Source organism: Corvus moneduloides, chromosome 7 (genome assembly GCF_009650955.1).
Source record: "Corvus moneduloides isolate bCorMon1 chromosome 7, bCorMon1.pri, whole genome shotgun sequence".
NCBI classification, from domain to species: Eukaryota; Metazoa; Chordata; class Aves; order Passeriformes; family Corvidae; genus Corvus; species Corvus moneduloides.
In genome coordinates this window covers 37414646-37438566 of record NC_045482.1, presented here as the reverse complement: position 1 = coordinate 37438566, position 23921 = coordinate 37414646, and the positions used below count along the sequence as shown (strand labels likewise).

Here is a 23921-nt window from a genome sequence, read left to right as displayed (position 1 = left end):
AGTGAGAGCGCTGGGAATACGGCTGAGCCGTGCAAGCCCCGGACCTTTCACCACGGACCATATGCTCCCCTGGCATCCCAACACGTCCTTAACAACCAGACAACCTTTTCCCACACTAATTTTGTTTAGCCAGACTGCTCCAAACACACCTCCTTTTTTCAATTAGCCACGCAAACATGGGAAAGTGCTCGCAGACCCCTGGTGCCTGTTAATGACGCGCCGAGGAGAAGGGCTGCGAGCTCAAAAAACAGCTCCCACTTCTGCAAGATCCACTCCAACACGTGGGATGCAGCAATGCCTGGGAGGTTTAGATTGGGAATTAGGAAAAATAACTCCACTGAAAGCAAGTCCAGCCCTGGCACAGCTGCCTGGGGCAGTGGTGGGGTCCCCATCCTGGAGGGATTTAAAAGCCCTGTGGATGCGGCACTTGGTGGGCTTGGCAGAGCTGGGAATGGCTGGACTCGAAGGTCTGAGAGGGCTTTTCCAACCTAAATGATTCTGATTCTCTTATTCTACCATGGAGGCAAATGTTGGGAAGGGATTTGCAGAGTTTTATCTCCCATTAATTCCTCTGAGACTCCAACATTCGCTCTTCTTGCCCACTGGGACATCAGGAAGCACCAAAAAGAAAAGAAAAGTTGTTTGCAAATAATAAAAAACAAAGAGAAAGAACTTCTGTCCTTCTCCATGGATGCCCCAAGCCTCCACTACTCCCAAAAAGTCCTGGAGATGTGTCAGGTGCCCTCCAGGTGAGGTGCAGACACTGCAGATTCAGATGACAAATTTTCTTTGTTTTGGAAAAAAGCCATTCTCACACTAAGGTAAGAATGCACAACAGTTACCCGTCCAGAGAGGAACCACAAGTAAGAGATATTTGTAAAGGATGAGTTGACTCTGAAGACTTGAAGAAAGGACAGAAAAACATGGGTTTTTTTCCTTTTTAAAGCCCAGCTGTATTTTATTATCTCCTGTAAGGTAGCAATTAGCACAGCTCTCAAACCTGGGCAGACTCAAGTTCTTCACCTGAGCATCATTCACTCTTCTGACAAACTCAAAGGCCACTAAAAAATTACCAATTCTCTGTCCATTGGAAAAATAATGGGATATCTGGGCCAATTTTTTGGACCAACCTGTATTTTGAGACTGTTGACTTCACATTTTCATCTTTTTAACTGAGTTCTACTTGTTTATGTTCAATTTAAAGACTAAAATTTAAAAGATGTTAAAATAAAAAAATCAGTCTAATTCGGTATCCTAAGCACCAAAGCAAAAGTTTTCATTAAAGCATTAATTTCTAGAGATGCTAAATAATCTTATTTGAGACTAAATTTTTTTCAAACTCTGTTGATAACTGATATTATTTAGACAGCACAGTGACAACCATGAAAAACATTCTGCTTTGAAAGTCTTTTCCTTAGATTTAGGTCCCAGTCATTAAAAAAAGTCTCCATCCTTACTCAGTTTGTAGCACAAAAATGCCAAAGAGCAGCAAAAGTTTCCCTTACAATTTTTTTGCTGTTAATTCCTCTCATGAATACAGTGGATGTGCTTAATCATGGTGCTTAATTATTCCCTAACATCTTAATTCAGCCTTTATCAGACCAATCCCTGTTTGTCCTTTTAGCTCCGACCAGGTGGTTTCACACGGTGAATTTAACATTTTATCCATGAATTGAAAATATGAAGCCACAAACCAGCATGGGTATAATACTGCTACCTCCTGAATCCAATTCAAAATTCCCACTAAATTCATTTGAAAATTCCTATTTATTACCCAGACATGACAAACAGCAACAGGACACGCCTACCACAGAAGGCTCTAAAATCTCTTTTATTTGACTATAATTCAGGGCAGAAGTAACATAATCTTATTTTCAGAGACCACAGCAGGAACAGATTTCTAATCCCAACTCTGACACTGATTTGAGCAAGTTATTTAATCTCTCTCAGCTGCCACTTGGCAAATGACATATTTTTTCTTTGCCTCTTAAGTACTATGAGGATGCAGAAATAGATACAGCTTTGAAATCATTAAAAAAAAAAAAAACCAACCAAGAAAACCAAAGTACCACAAAAGATAAAAACCAAATTAGGTGCACTGAAGGTATCATAAAAACCTAAGGATATTCAGAAGCGAAGTTTCTCTTCCTACTCACAGATTTTTCCAAAGAGTATAAAAATCGAGATGTTTGTCTTAATTTTCACATTGCCTGAAGAAAAAAAAAGGAAAACCAACCCCAAAAAAATGACCTTACAAAATTTTTCCCTGCTGCTTTGCCATTCAGGGAGGTTTGAAGCAGAAGCACTGATTCTGTTTGTATTCCTGGGAACTCCAGGCTGCTCTGGCACACATTTGAAAGGTTATCTTTAAAACCAAAAGAGTTCAAAATTGATCTTTTCAAGCTAATATGCACTCCTGCATGGATGGGGCTTACGCTGCACTGTTTAAAAAGAGGGAATGAGCAAGTGCTGGTGTTGAGATTCTGTTCACAGAGCTCCTGCCCACTTGTCTCTGCTTCCCTCCTCCCATTTTTTTACCTTTCCATGGCCAAGGCAGCCCTGGCACCACCACAGAACTCAGCCAAGATTATTTTTGTCATGTAAAGTATCATTTACATAATGTCTAATTAAACACGTGACTCCAGCAAGGAATCCAGATTCCCCCTCTCCAATATTCCACAAAAATGCTCTGCCAGCACCTCCAGATAATTTATGAAAACTTACAGTCGATTTATTCCGTGTGACACTGGTAAACAAATTAATGTGGGATTTAATTGCTTTGTCTCCTCAGCTCGGGCTTGCTTTTAGCGATATTTATCTGGAATTATTATCTACAAAGAAAATAAATTGTAACTGAGCTTATAAAACTGATGGTGGTTTGAAGTTGACAACTGTCACCATTATTAATCTGAATTTCACTTCAGGGGAGAAGAATGCTTGATCAAGTATTTCTGCAAGGAAGGCTGGTTTTCTGCTGTCTCATGTTTCCTGCAGTATTGTACTCACATGCCGGTTTTTTTTCCAGAGTTATTTATTTATTTATTGCATTTGTATAAACCACTCTGTTTCTTTCTCCCAAAGCAGACCAGAAATCCATCTTTAAGCAACCTATTTTTTCCCCATTGAAACATAAAATAATCCAATCTCTGCAACACCTGATCCATAACCAGCACCGAGAAACAAACAAAACAACTGCAGTAAAAAAAAATTTCCTTAATCATTATTATATAATTCATACTGCCTCAGCAGTATTAGCAGAGATCACTAAAAAACCCTAAATACAAATATTAGTGTACAAAATAGCAATAACCCACCTGGCTTGCATTAGCTAAAGCGAAGTTTGGATGGTGGAGAGCTGAAAAATGATGACAACATGAGCTATGCATTCCTGAAAGACCTATACATTTCCCAAATTCCTGTCTGATTACAACATATCTCACAGCTCCAGGAATTACCCACACAAAAACCCCTCTAACAGGTATAAACCACCACTCTGACGCTGCCTCTGTGAAGCAGCTTCAGCAGGATAAAAATAAAGAAATTTGTGTATTTGAAACTGAAGATAAGGATTAACAAACAAGGAATGAATGTCCCAACCAGGACAGAATTAGCTTTTAAATTCTGATTTTCACCTGGAGGTCCTTTCCCTTCCTATTTTGAGATTTACAGCAATAAAAGGCATTGAAATCTAGAAGTGAAAGTTTATTTTCTTTAAGGGAAAGAACCCATGCAGGCTGGAGGATGGGAAAGGAAGTAGGCAAAAAGAAGGATGTTTGGATATTTGCCACTGTGAATATGAATGACTTCAGTAAACCTTGGTTATTTTGGACTGGAAATGTTTTCTCTTTTTAGGACATAATGACCATAGCCTGGAATTACTGTGAACTAGACACGTGGGCATGAGAAATTGCTTGGGAATTGCACTGGGGAGAAGGCCAGACAGGGATATGAGGATCCTGGCCATATAAAAAGAGCCCAGCTCAGGCTTTCAGACACTCACCTATGCTCAGGTAATGGCATAATCGACATGCTGTAATTAAATATTTTATGAAATACACATCCACACTCATTTTCCAGTTCCTAAACCCAGGGAAGTGCTGCTTCTCCAACATGCAAAGCTCAGGAAGAGTCACAGCAATGAATTCCTCGTGTTACCAAAGCAGCAAAAGAGCCTTTTCCTCTGATCAAACACTCAGGATCCCCCTTTACTGTCCCTGCTTTGGGGTGAGCGGGGAAGAGAAGAGGGAGAGTGGAGGAAATGCCCCTTCAGGTGTGTCTGGATGAGCCAAAGCTGGAGCTCCGAGGGATGGACAGACAGACACGACGCAGAGTCCCTCTCCCCAGCCAGGAGGAGGCAGTGCAGAGTGAGTGGCTCCAGCCTGTCCCTCTGCAGCTCTGGGGCTTTTTGTACCTCAGTCTGCTCCAGTCACACTCTCAGGCCCCGGCTGAACGAATCTCTTCTCCCAGTGACTGATGGAACCCAGCAGAGACACCAAGTCCCCACAGAGGTGGATTTCTGGCCATTGCCAGGCCAGCACTCCTTGCAGAGCCACTTGAACACTCAGCTGAAGAGATGTGTCTCCGAAAGGCTCATGGCAGAGCTCCTCTCTTCCCATTTCCTTTGGAGACCTGGCTCTGCTCTCCATGAAAAAGCAGAAAGTAACTGGCAGCTTTTAAATTCTCTTCTCCTCTCCCATCCCCAGCAACGATCCCATGCACAAAACACGTAAGTGCTATTTCCCCCTGACGGATTGTGTCCTTAAGGAATGCCAGAATGCTGAAGCCCTTTCCTTAAAGTGTCTGGGCCAGGAAAGGCAAGGAGAGGGAAAGATAAGGAAGGATGAACACTCTTCTCCCTTTAAAGTTCGGTAAGTTTATACAGGAAAAATTAAAATGCAAATTTCACTGTTCCTGAAGACATCATTGGGCCAAAGCTTCCCCAGTTTACTTGTTCTGTCATCTTAATGCTGCCATGGAAAACGCAAAATGGGCCCCTGTGTCCATCAGAGCCATCACTGTAGAGCCAAGAGCATCATGCTCAGGGATTCTGCATCTCCACCTCAGCTGTACTGACTCAAGTCTGCATCCAGTGGCACTTTTCCAGCTTCCAAAGGGACTACAACACGATACCAACCACCTCTTTTTCAGTTCTTTAATTAATAGTATGGTGAAGGTTTTGAATCGGACACACCAGGTAATAAAAAGCAGCTGCCACACCTTGAGTTTCAGAAAAGGTTCTGGCACAAAACTCCTCCAGGTTTACAAACTCAGCTTCCAGATACACCTGCAGTGTCTGTTTCCTTTCCAAACTGTTGGGGGTTTATGACAAATTCATATTTCTGTGTAACAAAGCACTGAACACACAACTGGTAACTGAAAAGTCTTGGTAGGATCCAAATGGATCTTGTCAGGCAATTAGTGATCTGTGACTGGAGGTGTTCACAGGGGAGGTTCTGCACCCACCCCAACAACACTGGGCCATTTCTGCCCCAGGCTCTGCTGCGGAAAGGGAGGGAGGAGGCGGCTTCATCCCAGCCCTGGACACCTGCACAGGTAAGGGCAAGGAAATACAAAGGATCCTGTGCAGCAAGCAGGATGTAAAAAAAATCATGGAATTGGGTTGGAAGGGTCATTAAAACCCATCTTGATCCACCTCCTGCCATGGGCAGGGACACCTCCCACTATCCCAGGTTGCTCCAACCTGGCCTTGGACACTGCCAGGGATCCAGGGACAGCCACAGCTGCTCTGGGCACCCTGTGCCAGGGCCTCAGCACCCTCACAGAATTCCTTCCCAATATCCCACCCATCCCTGCCCTCTGGCACTGGGAAGCCATTCCCTGTGTCCTGTCCCTCCATCCCTTGTCCCCAGTCCCTCTCCAGCTCTCCTGGAGCCCCTTCAGGCCCTGGAAAGGGCTCTGAGCTCTCCCTGTGTCCTTCCCTTCTCCAGGTGAACATTCCCAGCTCTCCCAGCCTGGCTCCAGAGCAGAGGGGCTCCAGCTCTTGGAGCAGCTCCATGGCCTCCTCCGGACTCTCTCCAGCAGCTCCACATCATTCCTGTGCTGGGCCCCAGAGCTGGAGGCAGCCCTGCAGGTGGGGTCTCACCTGAGTGGAGCAGAGAGGGACAAACACCACCCCCGACCTGCCCTCTGTTCCTCACTCAGCTGGAGCACAGCCCTCCAGCAGCTGCCTGCAATTCCCAGTGTGCAGGTGGAAAGGGTTTTCCCAACACCTTTGCCAGGCCTGTCAGAAAGGCAAAGTGACAAGGAGAGCTCAGCCTGCTTTACCTACAAGTTTACAAGAGAACCTACTTCATCCTCTAGCAGGAACATCACAAACTTGTAACAAGTACAGAACTTCAGACACAGTCACGGAGAGCTTCTTAAAGTGAATAACACAAATCTGTATCCTGGGTAATAAATGCCACTGCAGGCTGGAGGATTTCCATCCTGCTTCTCTGTGGTTTCTAATTCAAGTTCTAAGCTAAAGTCAGATTTTTGTTCTCTTCTGTACTTTCTTAGAACAGGCAACAGCAACTTTCTACCACTTACAATCCCCACACAACTATTTTGCTGTATCTGAACAGAGCTACCCTTGGCAGGAATGTTTTAATCTGTGGGTGGACACCCAGCCATCATTCTGCACACACATCCTGGTTTCACAGAACTTTTCCCTTAGGTTTCTTTTGCAGTGCAAAGCTTTGGGTTTTAGAAGGAAAAAAAGAGTCCAAATTGAGACAAGCTACTTAAATGCCAGCAAAACTTCCTGTACTGGGGAGAAAAAGGCAGAGATGAATAATCTGTCTGTAAATATCCACACATAAAATAGAGAACGTGATACTATCACTCATTCCTTGACTGGGACAAATGGAGACTCTTTCCAGCTCCATCCCTGAAGTCCAGGAGATGTTTTGGGTGGCCTAAGGTCTGTTTTCCTGGATGCATACTTCCACAGCACCTCTTTCCAGAGGTCCAGAGCAGCTTCTTAATTAGCTGCTCATCAATTGCTAAACCCACGTGCATCACGTGAGGTTTCATTCTGCACTTGCTGCTGAACAGAGCAGGCTCTAAAGAAGGGCAGTTCAGAAAAAGCACAATTATTTTTGAGTATGGATCCTGTGACTTTTGCAGAATGCAACCTTACAGTGAAATATTCCTAAATGATACCCTGAAATGCTCCAGAGAGAATTCAGACACATCCACTGCCCCTTCTCCCCAGTGTCCAAAACAGCTGTAACAAAATCACAAGTTTTTAGCAGCAGATTTCGGTTTTCTCTGGGGGAAGGGAAAAGATCAGCATTATTTTTCCAAAATCCCCTTCACAGATGAACCCAAACTTACATAGCAAAGTGGCACACTGCTGCCTGCCAAGGTTTAATGCAACATTTTACATCCAGTTTTGAACAACTTCTGAGAAAACCCCCAAAACAGTGACATTTATCCCAAACTGATGGATTCATCCCTGTATCCTTGCACTCTGTATTTCACATCAGGTTATGAAGAGCCAGCAGACAACGTGCCAGGAGCAGGGAGCCTGCACACCAAACACTGTCACAGTTTGCTGCAGGAACAACTTCCAAGGACTGGGAGCTTCCTCGTGAGCCAGTGCTCCCCTTCCCAGCCAGAGCCAGCTCAAATTGCTGCAGCAGCCACTGCACTTGAGCTCCTACACCCAGGTTAGCCCCAGTAAGCCTAAATTTGCAGCCAAAAGTGGAGCTTGCAGCACTTTGATTGGCAGCTGATGGATTTTGCTAATTAATGTAAATGGCGCTAACCTGATCCATGGCTCACGGTTGGATTCCCATTTGGAATATGCCAGGAGTCTCACTCACAGAGATGTCTCACCCCAGACCTGGTACCACCAATAGGTGAAATAAAATCATGTACGACAGACACGTGGTTTGGATTAATGATTTTTGCACAAATGGTGGGGTGTGTGTGTAACTTGATACGTTAGAGTACTACAATGGCCAGGATGTTCCAGCTTTTCTCTCTTTCCAATGCTAAAACCCAGCACTGCTCAAAGGAGCATTTTCACCACTTTGCACGATCTATAACAATCATCATTATGTGCCCAAGAGCTATTAAGGGTAAAGACAAGTCTATGACTTTGGGAGAAACATCAAAAATATGCATTTTTTACTGAAAACACAGCTACAGGCTGATCAAACCACTCAACACCACCAGAAATGTTCCTAGAAACTGAGGAGCCTCTCTTGCAGGGAAATGACAAGTCTGGCTACTCCTCCTCTTCCCATCTCTACTACGAGCAGTTTAAAAGGTTCCTCCTTGATTTCTGAGCATAGACCTGGTGATCAGATGCTGCATGATAGGTTTATGAACACGACAGGATGATTTCAGAATGATTTCAGCACAACAGAACACAGGGCAAGTCCCAGCACTCCTCTGAGCCCTCCCTAAGGTCACCACCCATGGGGACACAGCCCAAGAATCCGAGTCATTGAGCCTGAAATGCAACCAGAAGAGAAGCAGCCAGAGCTGCTGTAAACTTGATTAAGATGTGGGAAAATAGTAGAAGGGACTTCCAGTTTATAAACCATAACATTACACTTCCGAGGGAACAAGCTGGATGTCAAAAGTATTCATAAAACCAGTAGTAAAACAATTTTCCTGACCTTTAACAACTAAAATGGACACCCAGCAGGGCAATATCTAACTATCAGTGGGTTTTAGGAAGTTTGCATTTATTAAAACCCCCTAGAAAACGAACCCCCAAAATGCCCAACCCCCAAACTCGATGTACAGGTCTAGCAAGTATGACAGCATATTTCTGTGAACTCCCAGCTCCTGTAACCCTACCACGCTGGTAACTCAATAGTGCCATGCAGTTATTGGTGTCCCAGGAGCCTCTCGCCCAGGGGGACACGTCCGGTGGCTCAATTAAACCAGGATGAACCTGCAGCCACTTGTGTTTGTGCTCCTCATCAGCTCTGGGGAGCTTCTGCTGGTGAACCCCAGTCCGAGTCCAGCATCCTGCTAAACTTTTGTTCGTGTCTCTGGGATTCAGTGGAATTCCTGAGCAGAGTCATTTCCTACCCCTTTGTAATCCCCCATAAACAGTTCAATCATTAACAGCATTAACAACCTGTGTACCACACAACAAACCCTTTATGGCCTCCTTTGCGTCTCCCCTCACTGCTTGGGGCTTTTCACCTTTTCTGCTTCTCTTGGTGTCTTAGTGCACTCCAATTCTTCTTTCACTTGGGGGTGGGGATAGAACTGGAGTATTTTTCAGTTAGGACATAAAAAGAACAAAAAAAAAAACCCACCCCAAAGAAAAGAAGCCCCAATCCTTTTGTTCTGCTCAGACTGGTATTTTGGAAATTAGATCTGCTCTCCCATATTTATTCTGGCCTTACAATCCAAAATGCTCAGAGATAAATGTTTCTTCACAAGATGCTCCCAACCCCCTACCAAATATTAGATATCACTTACTTAAAAATAGAAACTAAGGTCTAAATTGGTAAATTATATCATTGATCCAGGCCCTTTTATCGGTGCTAGGAAAGCTGTAGAATATATAAATCTAGTGGAAATCTCAGTGCATAAAAAGTGACTATTCTGGACCCTCTGTAGAATGTGTCCAAGGGCACAATCTTACATCCATTTTTCTTTTCATTGTTTTAACTATGAACTTACTAGTGGACAAGAAACCAAAACATTATCCCATGTACTTTTGGTTAGTTTAATGCCTTGTTATTTATTTTTAATACAATGTCATTTTAAGTTTTGGAAGCAGAATCAGAGAACTGCACCCATCTCACCTCATTATTGAAGGGTCTCAGGGTTTCTAATACCAGCATATAAAAAATAAAATTAAAGGTTACATCCTTGTCACCACACTGGGTTCTCTCCCTCTGGATCATCACACAAAGCAAAGGGATGACCCTAAAGCAGCGCTCCTTACCCACCTGGACCTACCCCATCCCATCAGAAAAGTGCCCATGTCCAGAGCATCTTCAGATTCATTAAAAAAATTAAAATTACATGTAGATGCTTAACCCAGGGAAGACCATGCTCTCCAAAGCCAGCTTTCCCTCAAGATACAATTGTTCTGCTCATCATTTCTCAGCCAACTGCTCAATAAGCTGCATATTGAATGTGAGATGTCTAATGAGCGTCTCCATGACTGCAGAAATGACAACTTCCCAAAACAGAAGGTCTGATTCCCAAACTGCTGCAGTCTGGATAATGTTCACCTGCTGTCAGGCTGCTGGAATATTTCTCATTGCCCTGGCTAGACACAGGACAAGTGGAACTCTCCCAGTCAAGTGCTACGTAGGACTAACTCTACAAAAATTTCTCCAGGATTTTCTCTCTCCCATTTCCCCTCATTACCAAGGTGGGTATCAAGCACCAGCCAGGCCAATCCCCTAAAACAAGAAGCTGCTTCCCGTGAGAATGACACTGGAGCGAAGGATTGCGCTCCTGATGCCGGCAAGTCTCCCACAAGTCCCAACTGGCAGGGACACGACTGCTCCGAGAGCCTCCATGGCTCACCTGGCTCCACCTGCTCTGCTCCCCACCCACACCCTGCTCGCTCTGGAGCGCGTTCCAGAGGCATTACCAGCTCCAGGGATGGGAGGACAGCCCATGGATTCTGCAAGGAATGCTGCTGTGCTCTGGACACAGATCCAGCTGAGGGGCTCCGGGGTGCGGAGCAGAGCGCCGGGGCCGCGGGCGGAGCGACGCTCCTGCCCAGACACCCAACTCACCTGGCACAAAGAAAGGAGCTGACAGATCATGGCACGGACCCTGGGGCCAAACGACCCTGAAATAATTCCATTAATACTGCCCTTCAGAGAGGGGCCAGGTCTCAGCAAAACTTCTGTGGATGCTCATGGAGTATGGGGTGGAAAACCTCCCACCCCCACAACCAAACCCGTGGGTGAAGTGCTAAATTACTCCAATTTATTTGTTATGTTGCTATCATTTTTCCTTAATGATAATTTCATTCTAAAAAAATGAACAATTCTATTAAAATGTCTATTTCAAGACACTGAAATTCACTTTTTAACCTGCATGCTTGAAACTCTCACACTGCAGCTCGAGGACTGCAGAGTAAAACGAGATCTAAAGCAAACCCAGTTCTGAACCAGGTTAAATATCTCAATTTCCTTCATGCTGGAAGTTCAGCGTCCCCTTCCCATCCTGTCCTTCTTAACCTGCTGCTGGCTGAAGATAATCTCTGCCAGGCTTCCCAATTGCTGACACAGGAACCTCTGTGAGCACACTGAACTACTTCCTTTTCTCCTTGAAAAGATTTAATAACCTACAACTTTCTTCTCTGCCCTACTTGGAGTCTATCGTTTGCTTCTCTCTCGTATCGAATCTGCTAAAATAAAATTTTATAGAGTGTCAATTCAACAAAGGCAAAACTATAAAGTCTGTTCTGACAGCTTCCTTTCTCCAAAAAATTTAATCAAAAAAGAAAAAAAAAAAAAAAATCCTTTGCCCTTGAGAAGATGAATTGAATAGCCTTAGGTATTCTATAGCTATATTTATGAAAAGCTTTTGGACACTAAAAGTCTCTACAGAAATGGGGAAAGTGTTTTGCTCAGGTCATAAAACTTCTTTTTCATTGCACTGAGAAAAATATGCTGCACTCCACTACGAACCATCAGCTGACCTCTGGGAGAGGCACCAGCCCCATCCAGCCCAGAGGAAGTGGTACCTATGGGATAATAACCCCAAAACCCCCACAAACATGCACAGAAAATAGAATTGCTCCCCTAAATCTGAATAGATTTCTCTCCAGAAACACACAGTGCTCTGCCCAGACGTTAATTAAGTTTTCTCACCCAAATCATGTTATTACCATTTAATATTATTTATGGCAGCAGCAAATCACAGGAAATAATACTAAAAAGAAATATTAAAAAATGACAGATTTTATCATTTTCTACATAAAAAATTAAAGTAAAAATCATGTCAAAGTAATGCAAAGCTCCCTGGCTACAAATGAAAACAAAGCCAGCACTTTTAAACATTGAATAATTCCATATCTTTCCCATTGAGTGCTTTATACTGGAATGTTGCAGGAATTTATTATTTTCCTCACTTTTATCCAAAACAGTTTAGCTTGTTTTTAAAATTTTGTATTTTAAAGTAGTGACAAAAACTTGCAACAAGCAAGATTCTGAGATACCAACGTCATGCAGAACAGGTAATTTCACTTGGTTCAAGTCCCTCCCAGTCTGTCTGATGTCAAAGCCTCAATTGACTCATGTATTGCTATATAGAAACCTAAACAAAACCCCAAATCCTCTCAAATCTGGTTTTATAAATTGTAACAAATATTAACATATTTTTCATCAGACAGTGAATCATGGGGAAAATGCATAAATAACTCATGGTTGGTTTGCAGATAATTTCATTTCAGCTGATTGAACAAATCCCTTTCTCTTGCTTGTGACAGAACTATAGGAGAATATTTATTTGAAACAATGTTGAACAGCTGTGGTAATTTAGAGGGGAAAAAAAATACTTTGGGACAGGTTTGGGGATTTCTTTCAGACTAGAACAGGAAAAAAAATTTAATTAAGTTAATTTTTAGTAAGCTCCAGCTAACCAGAAACTAACATGGAATAGTATCACTACTTTGAGTTTACATTATCCAATAGAAATTAAATTCAGAAACCAAGTTTCTGTATTGATAACCATTCTACTCATCCTAAATTACCACTCTTTTTTAAATTTTTAATGGAACTATGCAAAATCACCCCCCTGTATTAGGTCCAAAATAATTTTTACAGAAGACATTGACAAAAAATTAAAATCCCACATTATTCCTGATATTTTATACATTACAGTAGTATCAGGGCTCTGGTTATGACTGGCAAATGCACAGAAAAACACTGTCCAATAGAGAGACACAAAATAATTTAGTCAGTCCTTGAATTCAAAGGGATCAGAGTAATTCTTAGAATGCAGATTGTTTAATGTTTACAAAATCAACACATCTGGTTCCTTCTTCTGCTGAGGTTCCTCCAAAAATTTTGTTCCTGTTTTTATTGAAATACTTAAGCACTCAAAAGAAACTGAGATATTCAAGAGAAACCCCCTTTCCTCACTAAGGTACACGGAATTTATTTCATTTAAGCCCTGCTTCAAACCATTATCTGAAAGTAGAAAATGCTAAATCATATTAGAGCCCCTGTTCAATAAAGGAATAAACTTTCTGGCTGTATCTAAAGGAAGAATGCTTGTCCCTGTATATATAAGTCTAGAAACACTTATTCCAAAAAATAGGAAGATACAAGAAATTTAAAGACTCATTTTCATATTTGTTCTAATTGTAAAATAGGTTTCTTTTTTTTTTTTTTTTTTTTTTTGGAATAAATTCCTATACCTTAAAACTCTGCAGATAAGAGTTAAAATAAAGAAGTTCAATTCTCTACCAGAATGCATTTGCTCAAGTGTAAAGCTAACAAATGCTAAAATTTTTTGGCAACATGTCTGCATTTCTGAATCATTAGGTAGTCAAACTATTTTTTGATTTTGCTTGCATGATGCTGGATTAGAATAATCCATATAAATCAGTGGCTTTCCCTGCCTAGGAATACTGCGTTTACCCCCAGCCAGCTGATGGCAAAAGGAGGCATAAAAACGCAGGGAGGTTCAGCAAGATCCAGCAGAGCTGCCTTGGATGTGCAGCACTGGATTAGGATTGTTTACTCAGGGGACGAGCAAGGAGAATATAGTCAAAGTAAACACAACACACACAAGGCATGCCCAGCATTCCAGCCACGCTTTCCAGAGCAGGACGATGGGACGCTCTCCTAGGGAAAGCTCAAACATGGATTGCATGGGCTGGCCAGGAGAGCGGGGAGCCGCGCAACGCTGCGGAACCGGAGCGGGACAAAGGAGAACGGGCTGAGCTCGAGTCATGGATTTATTAATTCCCTGGAGACTTCCCTCGTGGAAACCCAAACATCCAGGCAAAAGTCCTCCAAGATGTTAAAGCACTTCTCCTACACTGAAACAGGTCCTCATCTGAGAGCAGCAGGGCTGGGTGCCCAGCCAGGCCTGCTGAGCAGGGCTGCAGCTACTTCCAGCTCTTCCAAGTTGAGGCAGCAACAGTGGCAATATTATGGAATTATTTATACACTCACAGGCCTGTTTACTTCCCTTTTCAAATCATTCTGAGGCTGCTGCATGTAAAGGCTGTGATTAAGCAGCACTTTCTGCTTGATACTGTGTGAAAATATTCTTGATAGTTGTGGGTTCAGCCAGGCTACCAGGTGGGTTTTCCCATCAAGAGTCACCAACTCCCTTTCCCATCACATTGTGGATCCCAGGGCTGGAGCCCCTCTGCTGTGGAGCTGGGCTGGGAGTGCTCACCTGGAGAAGAGAAGGATCCAGGGAGAGCTCAGAGCCCCTGCCAGGGCCTAAAGGGGCTCCAGGAGAGCTGGAGAAGGACTGGGGACAAGGGATGGAGTTCCCACTGCCAGAGGGCAGTGTTAGATGGGATACTGGGAAGGAATTCTTGGCTGGGAGGATGGGGAGGGGCTGGGATGGAATTCCCAGAGAAGCTGTGGCTGCCGCGGGATCCCTGGAAGTGTCCAAGGCCAGGCTGGACGGGGCTTGGAGCACTCTGGGACAGTGGGAGGTGTCCCTGCCCGTGGCAAGGGTGGAATGGGATGTGCTTTAAGCTCCCTCCCAACCCAAACCACGCCATGGTTCTCTGATCGGCTCCCCTCTGTCACGGCAAACAATTTCCACACACCCACAGGCCCCTGCTCCCCCAATTCCCCCAATTTTTATGACATCCCTGACTACCTCTGCACCAGCCCAGCCTCCAACTCTTCCCCAAACACCAGCTTTGCCTCCATCCCCTTCCCTCCCTGCTGCCATCCACATCCCCCCTTCACCGCTCCTGACCACCAACCCCTCTACCCAGCGTCTGCCTCTTCCTAACGTCTCACCACTCGCTTCCTTCCTCCTCCTGCCCCCGAGGCCTCTCCAGCAGCTTTCAGTTACAATCCCTTCCCTCCCGGAGAGCCAAACTCCCCTGTTCCCTACCGCTGAAAGCCACAGAGAACAGCAGGAAGAGTTATCCACAGGCTGCACCTTGCAGCTCCAGGGAACTCCCCTCTCCCGTGAAGCGGCTTCACCATCCTGTGCACAAAAATCAAAATATTTCTACCTAATGATGCATTCCCTGAAGTCTGATGGGCTTTTTTGTGGGGTGCACTGCCCCAAAAACACGCAGGGAAACGCCACCAAGTTGAGCACCAGACAATTGCCAGAGCACCTCAGAATTAGTAACTTCTCAGGAATGTCTACTGGGGCACAATAAAGTAGGTGAGTAAAGCAAAAGTAAACAACAGGAGAGTCCATGCAAATTGAGGACGGAATAATTACGGATTACACGGGACAGGATTAATGCAGAGATTAAAAAAAACCCAGTAATTATTTGTGGATTTTTGATGAACATCCAGGTTCATAGAACCTAATCCAAAAATCCCACCTGTCTGTGAAGACCTCTGAACAACCAACTCCAGGCCCTACACTGAGACATTAAATAAAAATCTCTATAAAGAGCTTTCTGTCAAGACAACAACTGGAAATACCTTAAAATACCTTCAATTTAAGGTTCACCATCAGCAATAATTAAGTTTCCATTCACCACCATTACAGTGAACATTTTCCTCTATTACACATGCATTTGACTATCTACAAACTAAAAAGCATTTAATTTTTTCTATAATAGCTCAGAAGCATTCTAGACTTATATATATCATCAATAAATTCCACCCAAAGTATTATAATTATTTGCAATAATTGGCAAAAGCTGAATGTTAACACATTTTTACTGGTTTTTTTGAACACAGTAACATTAAAAATGGGAATAATACTTCCAAATGTTCATCTATGGGATAAGTGTGTCTCAGGCTGTTGTATCAAATCCATAACACCAAAAAAACCTGAATAAAGTTAAACTTATTTTTATTTAGCATAGATCAATATTTGGAGAAAGTTGATCAATTCTTTTTGATTTTTTTTCTTTGAAAATGAAAAAAAATCTAACAACAGGCTCTACAAAGTTTATATATTCCTTCTCTGACAAAGCAACAGTTATTAGTCTGATAATTATTATTTAAGAAAAATTATGCTGCTCTTATACACGGGAATACCTTTTCTGGCATGTAAGCTCCTTCAACATAAAAATGAAAATTAAAAATACTGTCTTAATTTTCTGTTTATTTTTTAGTTCCAAGGACATGCTCCTAAGTTCTACCTCCCCATGTGCCTGCAGATCCTCAGCAGGACTCTTACCTCAGAGGACTTGAGTTACAAAAGATGACTAAAAACTGGTTCATAACTGTGAAGTTTTTGGGGAAAGCAGCACAGGGAAAAGCCCAGCAAACCCCAGAATCCTGGGAACAAAGCTCCAGGTGTAAGGTGATCCCTCAGGAATCCACAGAGCAGCTGATTCAGGAGCTGCCCAACTTTGGGGAGTATTACTTTGTTACAAGTTTTGTTCCCCAAGACCTTTGTGAAGTTACAACTCATGAAAAATTCAGATTTAGGGCTTGACCCAGCACCTAAGAAGTTGATAAATATTTTAACAGTGAAAACAGAATAGACCTTGGTTTATTTTCTTGAAGATTTCATATCTAGATTTTTAATAACAGAGTCTCAAGAGTAGAAACATTTGATAGATATTTCCAAAAATTAAAATCACCCACACCACCGTTTCTAATACCACAGTTTAATGCCTGAATTAACATATTTATCAAAGAAAAGTGGGATACAACAGCTACAAGACATCCTGAGAGTAACACAACTTCCAGCAAAGCCCCAGCAGCACTGCAATGTTAGAGCCAGGGCACCCTGCACAGATGGACAAGTCATTTTTAGAAATGAATCACACTGCAAATGATTGGACTAATTTTAAAACAGAGGTGAGGAACCAATAGCCTCCAGCCCAGATATGGTTTGCTTCAGCTGGCCCACAGACATGGCCCTGCTTTATTACTTAATAACACCCAGGCTACTTCAAGGGGAACCACGTGCGTTTTAAAAGGCTCCAACAACTCACAGATTTTTAAGGACACGGTCCTTAAACGCAAACATCATTCCCAAGTTTCAAGTATTCCACAAAATTATTTGGTTTAGTTTTTAGTTCCTTTTATTGTCCACTAAATACAGCGCGTTCTTGCTGCCCTGAGCAGGTGGGATTTCACAGCCCTCAGCATTTAAATCACCTTAGCAGGGAAAAGCCAGCGGTGCTTCGAGTTTGGACAACAGGAGAGTTGTGGTAGAAGGATTTTGATACCTGCTCTGGTATCTAGATCTTATTTAGGACAAAACTTGCGCTGAAAACCTCAAAGAGACACAGTCCCAAACACGGATCTCTGCCTTTTCCAGACTTCCCAAGTGCAAAGCAGTTCTGAACCTGAAAGGAACAAGCGAAAGGCATTTCTTGAGGGAATCGCAGGCCACTGCTTGGCTTTGATCCTTTCTGCAGCTCTTTGCAGCTCCCTGATTATGTTGCTATTGAGGCAAGTGAAGGTTCAGCTGTAACTGAGGTTTGCCTGCCATAACCAGGGGGCTCCAATGCAATCAGCACAAACAAACCCTTCCACTGGATTTGAGCCTCCCAAACCCAGGAATCCCTACGGCAGCAACTCCTCTGCAACAAAATGTAGGAGGAAAAGTAGTTTTAAACAGCATCTTTAAAACCCAAACCTTTTCTAGCATAGTATGAACAGGGAAAACTCATGTTTTCTGAGGAAAATGACTGTAAGTTTCCAAAGGGGACTATTCCTTGAGAAACATGGGATGAGCAGAAACAAATAAAAAGCCAGAAAACTTTACAGTATTTCCCATTCCAGGCAGCCACGTTCAGGAACAAGACAACACCACATTGCATCACCAGTCTAGGCCAACACATCCACCTCTGAAATCTGATCCAGGCCTCTTCCCCATAAAGATTACGAGGGAACAACGTATCCCTCTCCTGCCCCCAAGCCCCTAAAAAGACAAAAGGAAGTTCTGTTCTAAAAAAACCAGCTCACTACAGATTCCTGACCACTTTGTTTCTTGAATCAATGATCTCATTTGTTCACTTTTGCAGTGTTTTCTTCCAAAAATAGCAGATACTAAAAAAATTATTCTTATCTAGAGTTTGGATGAGAGGCTCCAGCAATTTTTTTTTGTGCTTCTCTTCTACACACAGTCAAAATAAATAAAATCTATCTCCTTAAATGGACAGTGTACTTATATAAAAAAAAAATTAAACAGATGCATAAAGCTCCACTGCAACAGTCTTAAAAGTAAAATAATTAAATTAAAGAGATTAGGGACAAACAGTCAAAAATATAAGGCTATGTTTATTACTTTCAGTGCTACAACTTCAGTCTTACCAAAACACATGAAATTTGTGCTCATTCTAGTGAGGCTAATCACATATATGTCTATATACATATATAAAAATATACATGAGGCAGACAGGTAAAAGCTTAAAGGACGAAGACAAACCCAAAACGTTCCACGTATTTTTATCAAGTCTTTAATTTATCACAACAGATAATCCTAAATAGCATGTTGGCAATGATCTACCAGAGCTTAAAAACCAAGTCTAAAACTGGCCAAGTGAAACTGAATTTCCATGTTTTTCAACCATTAGGCAGCATGAATGGAAAAATCTGACTATCTGTATTTATGATATGTAGGCCCAGGTTCTATCTGGCCAAATTTTCTCCTAAGTTAGGCTGTGTTTGTTTCCTTTGGCAGTGGAGTACAAGGCAACATTATCTTACGCCTTCCTTGATCTAAACGTTGGGAATATCACCATTTGATCCAACAGGATTTGTTGTGCAAACAATTGACAACTGTTCTGCTTCCCTCACTTGGGAATTTTCCTGAGCGAGGCCACGCTACTGATGCTGCAAACGAAGGGCCCTCATATTTCAGATGCTATTTACATTTCAGATTACTCAGACACCAAAATAATTCTGCATTTAATGCCACTGAAAATGTGGACTAAGCAAAAATTATGACAATATATTTTTTTTTTATCCCAAGCTTCAATTTTACCTCATATCAGAATAATGAATTAATGCACTGCTTCCATAGGTTTTGGTTATCAGATATTGTGGCAGGATAAGAATTTTTAAAACATTGCTCGCTTACTTTAAAATATTTTCTGTAGAATAAAAATATATAAAATAAACAGCACATTGAATTTAACCAGAGTAATAAATGAAAGAATAAAGGTTTGCTTAGAAACATAAAAAAGAATTTTCAAGCATTTTACCATTTCATTTTTGAGCACATTTAAAGCTCCTGAAACACAATATTTCAGAAAAAAACCCCTCAAACAAACAAGAACTGTATCTTGGGCATCTCCAGCTCCCTGTATTGCCCTCAGCTGCAGCCTAAGAACCAACAATTGAACCCACTCCAGGATTTGTTCCTTAGTCATTCCCATGGGAAGGATGGGAGGCAACAGAGATTTTGGGGCTGGGAACACCTGTCAGGCTGCAGATAAACCGAGATGACCAACTCATTTCACAAAGGTCTATGAATAGCCATGGCAGGGCTCTCACTGATTCCTGCTGCCCTGGGCCAGAGCAGAACAACAGCCTGGAGCTGAGGGGCTCACAATACGGATCCTGGGAGCCACATGGTCACTGGACCCTAAAGCAGCACTGAAAAGTCCAAATTATCTGGTTTTTACACTTCTTGTAGATGCTCATTTATATATTTATATATATGTGTATTTGAGTATGCAGCTAAACTCATTTGCATATGTACTCATACACTTTTTAACATTGTAATCCAAGTGATTCTGACAAATTTTACCTCGATTTGAAAACAGTACAAAGTCTGAACTCCTTTCTAGACAATTCATCAGAAAAATAGGTATTGCTATAATAAAGAACTTGGAATTCAAGAGAGGGAAGGAGTCAGCACTTCTTAATTTCTCAACTGCTGCTTTTTGTTTTATTCCCTCTTCGTTTAGCTCCAGATACACAGAGAAGAATTAAAGCATCCTGAAAGCCATTTCCAATGCTCTTCCAAAATTTCATCCCTAATACAAGCCTTGGTTCCTGTGCAAGCCCATTTGAAACTGATCGAGCAGTACTATTCCACCTAATAGTTCCAAAAATAAGTACAAAGAAAAGCCAATGAGAGCCTGTGGTTTCCAACGTTCAAGTAACTCTTTAAAAGAATAAGCAGGTCCTTAACGACATAAGAGCATTAAAAAGGAAATAAAAGTATCCTGTATCTTTTAATTCTTGAAATCAACGGTAATTCTGATTTCCACTTCTACTGGGACAGAACAAGACCCAACACAGGGACAACCAAACAAAACTAAACCCTCAGATAACCCAACAAGCCTGAAAGAACAAACAGAATTCCCCACTTTTCCAAAGTTTTGACAGGATTTTTGCAAAAGAAGCTCAGCCACTTTCAAAATTTGTGTCCCTGGCCATGAACAGATGAGACTGTACTGCTTTGTGCACATGGCCTCTTAAGCCCATAGAAAGACACTGGGACATTAGTGGGGCTCCAGATGGGCACGAGGGGCCTCCCACCTGGCCTGCTGCTTTCCACAGGGAACATCCACAGGGAGCACTGGCTGCTGATCCAGAAACTAATGCTGGACTTACAGACTGTATTCCAGCCACTGATCTTCCACAGAGAACGAATAACCATGAGTAACAGTAGGAAAAAAAAAATAAATCTACTGACAAAGCAAATTAAATAACCCAGCTGAAACCCAAGGCATTCCATCTTGGAGAGGACTGTTACTGATGCCCGGATCTCCAGTGTTTTTTAACAAGGAGAAACACTGATCCCTCCACAGCCAGAGTACGAAGGGACTGCAAGTCGTACAAGAAAAGTTCAATTATTGAAGGTATTGCATCATAAAGATTCTCCTCAAACATCCGCCTCCCTAATCCAAATAGAAACCAACTCATTTGTCCACAAAGGAAGGAAGGCATGGCAGCAAACTCCACAGAAACATTACTAAAGTCAGGCCTAAACAGCATCTTCATGTTCAGCAGAGCCATGGCAAGTCCTTGCTAATTCCAAACTATCTGTCCTTAGAGCCCAGGAAGCCACTGACCCAGAATACAGGAAAATAATTATTAATTTTGTCCCCAAAGATAAAGAACTGGAGAATCCGCATAAAGTTTTCCTAAAAGCAATTAGCACCTGCAAATATCTTTATAATAGCAGCAAAAAAAGAGCTTAAGAACCCAAATAAAAGGAAACTGTGTTCCTTTTTAGTTACAGCTGTTCATAACTCACAATCTTTCCCAGCACAGGTTGAAAGATTCAATTCCTTCAGTTCTTGGAAGCTTGTGACAGCAGCCAGAAGCCCCAAATTAGCCTGAGACTCCTTTGTGCTAAGCCTGCAGAAATGCAGGAATTGCCACCCAGAATCCCAGTCCCACCAGTGCTTCCTTCTGAGGGCCCTTCCCACCCCAATCCCACCAAATCCACAGCTCTCCTTCCAGCACAGACTTGGCTGCAGGACTGGAGGCCTAGGGAAATGAAGGTTTATCAGTAATTTTATCTCTAGGTTTTAAAGTAAGAGAAGACCCTGAATTATTCTGCCCAGCTTCAGAATTCTGTTCAAAATCTGGGTATTTTACTGCACAACCATAATAAATCAAACCATAGCTATTCTAAAGACTGAAACACAAAGAGATGGTTAAATCCCTGTAATAATTAATGTATCTCATCACTACAGGCCATGGAAGCTGGGAGCAGAGCTGCAGCTCTACATGCACAGGGAACGTAATCCTGCAGCCACTATAGGTTTCCATGTACAGAGGAAAGCAGATCCATGGGATCTCAGGTTGAGAAAAGAAGCACTGTCATGAAATAAAATAATAAACTGTGTCCTTTCCTCTTGGACAGGGCTTTTGCTGTCCAACTCCTACCTGCAGTAAACCAAAAGGAGAGTCATATGTTTAAATAATGGGTGTTTATACACAGATCTGCTGATTTTGGTGATTGTCACCAATGAGGTTCTTCCCCCACATGTTTAAATTCAAAGCTATTACAAGCAAAAAGAAAACTAACAGCAAACTATTAGAAAGAACTACAGTTATGGCTGCTACCTCCAATTCTCCATCACAACATTGTCAAGTATCAATCCAACTCTGGTTTTCTCCTATTCCTTCCACCCCATCAAATTACGGCTCTCGCAAACTCTTCCCAGCCTGATCCCAAAATTGCTGCTTCCCGTGAGACACGTGTGTACAAATCAGAAATGGGAGATACCCCAGCATGCCAGGAGAGCTCTTTCTTGTGGGCATCCTTCAGCATGAGGCAGAGATGACACACACTCTCTGCTGACCACCATTTAACTGGGATGCCCCTCTGGAACACACACTCATGGCCTAGTCCATGGTTCTGCACTCAGTACTTAATAAACCAAAAATAATAAGCCCAAAATAAACCAAAGCACTCCAACTGTCTTTTGGAAATTACAGAGGACATAATTAAGCTCCAGAAATAAGCAGACAACAGCAATTTCAATATAAACATCCTACTTGTGTAGGGGGTAGGGGACTCTCTCATTTCAGCTTGGTGTTAATGCCCCAGCTCTTACTTCTGGATCCTTGCAAACATCTAGAAGGCTTCTCCCAACATTTCCTCGAGTCCAGAATTTAGTTTGACATTTAAACCCATTACATTTTAACCTATTTCAGACGTTTTTACACATAACTTTCCTTTGAACCAGTAGAAAACATGATCAGGTCAGTCCACCAGCAGCACCTGACCAACACTGTGAGCAGGGATGGAGCCACTTGGCCTTCCCAGCAGAAAGCCATGGAAAAACACATCCCGACATATATATTTGAACAAACCATTGACCAAATATAGCCGGGCACCACCGATAACCAGGGGCTGCTACCAACCACATCCCAACCCTGCAAACACCAAGTCCAGCTCTTGGACTGTCTATCCCTGGAAGTTCAGCTCGGGAAAGGGTCTTTGTACAAGTGGTCTTTGTACCTTCAGCACCGCAGGGGTTTAATAACTCAAACAATAAGTCAAACAACGGCCTGGAACCTGGGGGGCAACGCCGGGGCTCCCTGTTATCCCAGGAAAACAACACTTTCGGGACTCGGCCGGGGCTCAGCACCCACCGCACCACCCCGAACTTTGCCCGGCGCCCCCGCCACCATCACCCCCCTCCCCTCCCGCTCCGGAGGGGCCCAAAGGAGCATCCCCGGAGCATCCCCCGACAACAAAGCTGGGGCGGGGGGCGCCGGGAAGGGGCCTGAAGTGACAGGCGGTGCCCCCCCGGGGTAAACAGGGGGTAAACACGGGGTAAACAAACAACCCCCCCGCCCCGCCGCTCCCCCCGCACTCACCTCAGGGCCCCCGGGCGCAGGGAGGAAGGCGGAGACGCACACAAAGGGTAATAAAGGGGGAGGAGGAGGAGGGAGCGGCGCTCCGCGGGGCCGCCCCCGAGGGACGGGGGGGGGTCTCGGTGTGTTTGGGGGGGATGTGGAAGAAACTCCCCGGCGGGGCTGCGGGGGGGGCAGCGACTCGGGGCCCCCCGCCCCCGCCTCGGCGCGGCGCTGCTTCGTGTCCCTTCAGCGGCGCGAACAACCGGCCGTCCCGCCGCCGCCCCCCCCCCCGCGCTCCTCCTCATCGCCGCCGCCGCTGTCGGGAAGGAGGAGGAGGAGGAGGAGGAGGAGGAGGAGGAGGAGAAGGAGGAGGAGGAGGAGGAGGAGGAGGAAGAGGAGGGGAGGCAGCAGCGGCGGCCGCCACCGCGCATGCGCCCCGGGGGAGCTCGGGAGGCCGCGGGGAGGAAGGGGGGGGAAACGGGGGGGGGGGGGGGGACGACGACTTCCCACAGCGCCGCGCGCGCCGCTCCCGGAAACGGATCCGGGAGAGGGAGGAAGGAAGTGGATGAG

At 43.6% G+C, this 23921-nt stretch overlaps 1 protein-coding gene across 2 annotated transcripts in view; it reads right to left on the bottom strand.

Moving 5' to 3' along the window:
- MBD5 (methyl-CpG binding domain protein 5) overlaps nucleotides 1-23709 on the bottom strand; it is a 109350-nt gene extending 85641 nt beyond the window's left edge. For both annotated transcript variants that reach the window (XM_032115194.1, XM_032115195.1), the window contains exon 1: nucleotides 23373-23709. The gene's annotated coding sequence lies outside the window, so the exon portion shown is untranslated. The remainder of the gene's footprint in view (nucleotides 1-23372) is intronic.
- Nucleotides 23710-23921: the final 212 nt, after the last annotated feature.